Source organism: Nicotiana sylvestris, chromosome 10 (assembly GCF_000393655.2).
Source record: "Nicotiana sylvestris chromosome 10, ASM39365v2, whole genome shotgun sequence".
Lineage (NCBI taxonomy): Eukaryota > Viridiplantae > Streptophyta > Magnoliopsida > Solanales > Solanaceae > Nicotiana > Nicotiana sylvestris.
In genome coordinates, this window is record NC_091066.1 from 73,677,773 (window position 1) to 73,681,562 (window position 3,790).

Sequence of the window (3,790 nt, forward strand, 5' to 3'; positions counted from 1 at the left end):
AATATAATAAATAAAGCACAAGGACAAACATCCTAAATATTGGACTATATTTACCGCAATATGTTTTCTTGCACGAACAACTGTATGTTGCACTTCAAGAGGGATATCAAGATCGATAACAAGAGTTCTAGTTAAGGCAGAACAACCAAAGCATTAGGAGGAAACATGCACAAAAAATATTGCCCACAAAGAAGTGTTCATTAAGATACCATCACATTAAATACTTTTAAACTATAATACACAATTATCTAACTAACATAACAAGGTTGATCATTTGTGTAAGTTTTGATGATGTCCTTTTATTTTAAATTCATGTATTATACTAATGTAATAATATTTTTCTGCATTCAGATGATTTTTATATTATTATACATATTTTTTTCATTAATTAAATTTTATTTTTCCTTCATATAAATAAATATTTAAATCATCATGTGTTATTATTAACGTGCACCGCACGTTCATAGATACTAGTTCCTATAAATGAGTTCTGGAGAGGGTAGTGTGTACGTAGACCTTACCCCTACCTTATAGAGATAGAGGGATTATTTTCGATATACTTTCGGCTCAAGGAATAATGAAGATAAAGCAATAAGTAGCAAACAATAGTAACAACAATGTATTAATGATACAACATATAATTGTAAAGAATCATGAATAAGATAATACAAAAATAGTCCTAGTTCTACTGGTAAGCCTAGGAGGAATACACTACTATCTATCAACTTACAACCCTAATCTTCGACCTCCATACCTTTCTATCGTGGGTCATATCTTCGGTAAGCTGGAGCAATGATATGTCTTGCCTAACTATCTCTCCCCAATATTTCTTAGGCCTACCCCTTCCCTTCCTCAAACCCGCCATGGACAACCTCTCACACCTCATGACCGGAGCATCTATGTCTCTCTTTTTTATATGTCCGATATCTTAGCCTCGATTCCCGCAACTTGTCCTCCACAGATGTCACTCCTACCTTGTCCCTAATAACTTCATTCCTAATCATGTCCTTCCTGGTATGTCCATACATCCATCTCAGCATCCTCATTTAAGCTACTTTCATCTTCTGGACATGGGACTTCTTGACGGGCCAACACTCAACCCCATATGTCAATTTTATGAATTTGCATGAGTATAAATGAACTAAAGAACTCAGTTCTTGCATGAGAGGAACAGAGACGAGAGAGAGATGAGAGAAAAAATCTCAATTTATGTTATGTCCAAAACACCGTACACTCTTACAGTTAAAACCACCAATCACCGACTAACTACCATATTAACCACATTAACATCTAACTATAGTTACTACTAATCTAACCATGGTTAAGTTAACTAATCATATACAGTTAACCTGGATCATGACACGTATTACATATCTCATTACCCCCTCAAGCTAGGACCAATGAAAATGTTTTTGAGGCCTAGCTTGGACAATAGATGAGTGTGCTGAAGACTACTCAAGCCCTTGGTTAAGATATCATCAGGTTTATTAGCAGATCTCAAGTATACTGTTTGAACCAAGCCTAAATGAATCTTCTCACGGATGAAATGACAATCAATGTCAATATGTTTCAATCGTTCATGGAACATAGGATTGGAAGCAATTTGTATTGCTGATTTACTGTCACAATGAAGGGGAACAGGCAGTGTGAGAGCAACACCCAATTCATTGAACAAACCAACAAGCCACGAAATCTCAGCCACTGTTTATGCTAGTCTACGTTACTCTGCCTTAGAGAACTCCTGGAAATAGTGCTTTGCTTCTTGGACTTCCATGAAATGAGGGAATCACCAAACTGTACCAAGTAACCAGTGACTGATTTGCTGGTATTTGGGCAAGCTGCCCAATCAGCATCACAATTAGCGTTTAATTGTGTAGATGAAGTAGATGACATAAGAATCCCCAGACCCAAGATTTGTTTGATGTACCTAACCACCTAAGAGTTGCTTCCATGTGAGAAATCTTGGAGCTTGCATGAACTGGCTTTGTCACGACCCAAAATCTACTAAGGTTCATGATGGCGCCGGACACCGCTGTCAGGCAAGCCAACCATAAATACTTAATTAAATTCTCGTTTAAATAATTGTGAAAACTATGATTTTCCTTCAATTTGGCTAGTAAAAGATAATCTTTATAAAATAAATAAAAGAATGTTTAGAAGTTAATACAGAATACCCCATAATTATCCCAGAACCCGATATCACAAGTGCATGAGCAATTTCTAGAAAATAATATAATACAACAATTGTACGGAATACAAATTGGACAGAAAAGAAAATACAGTACAATACTCTGAAGGAGACTCTGCTGGCTGCGGGTCGTCTCGAGAGGTGCAACTCACCTAAGTCTCCATATCAACCATGTCGTTGCGCCCAACTAGGCCACTAGACATATATGTGCAACAAAAATTCACAGCAAGTGTAGTATGAGTACAAAAATAACATGTACCCAGTACGTATCTCATCTAATCTCGAAGAAGTAGAGAAGAGAGGTCGACTTTGACACTTACTAGTGGTCCAATAATAATAAATTAATAATGCGAATAATCATAGATTTATTAAAAACGGTAGTAAACTCAAGTAAGTCAAGAAACAAGTAAACATTCCTTTTTATATTTAGAAGTCTCCAAATTCATAATCCATTATTTATCAATTTATCTCAGACCAGGGAGGCAATATCAATTTGTAAATCTCAAGCAAGCATTACAAGCATGCACAAGTCATGCCGAGGTCGTACGACCCGATCCAACAAATATTTAAATTGTGCACTGCCAAAGGGTCGAATGGCGTGAACCATAGATGCATCTATTACCCCGCTCGCGAATCATACATGCAACGCGGTCAAATATAAATAATAGAGTTACCCCGCTCGCAAATCATACGTGCGACGCAGGTACTCATAGATACATATATTCAAACAGCCAATTAAGAATTCATCAAGAAACATTTATCCAAGAAAAAGTCAATTCTCTTTTAACGATTTAAAAAAATGAGGTTTAACCCTTTTTAGAATTTCTTTTACTAATTCGATATGATATAGGCAATTTCAGTTGTCAATAAGATTATAGATATTTCAGGTATATCATGCTTTTGGGTCCTAGACTACCCGGACTTAAACATAATAGTAGCTACACATGGACTCTCGCCACCTCGTGCGTACGTAACCCCCACAAATAGGAGCGCATAACCAATTATTTCACCTATGGGGACAATTTCCTCTTACAAGGTTATAAAGGAGACTTACCTCGCTCCGAAGTCCAATAACCGGCTTCCAAGCCCCTTCCAACGACTCAAACTGATGCCTCAATGCTCCAAAACTAGCCAAATAACGGGCAAACTAATGAAAATATACCCTAATACTCATAACAATTCAATTTATACAAAAATTCCAACTTTGCTCGAAATGTTGACAAAATCACCCTCGGGCCCACGTGTCTAGATTTCGAAATTTTTCGAAGATAAAGTTTACCTACAACCTCACGAACACAAATATATAATTGGCTCTCAATTTTATGTCCAAAATCATAGTCAAAATCCAAGAATATAAAATTCATAGGTTTTCTTCAAAACTCCAAATTTTCTACTAATTTACATGATTTTCCATGTTAAAATCTAGATATAATCCAAGTAACTAACTTGCAATAGGTGGGAATCGCTTACCTTGACATGGCTGATGAAAATGGAGCTCCAAAATCTCTCCTAGGTTGGCTCCCTGGAGGAAATGAGATGAAATGAGCCAAACCCATTTCTTTACACTTATACACTACCCAGACGACTCTTCTTCGTATTCGC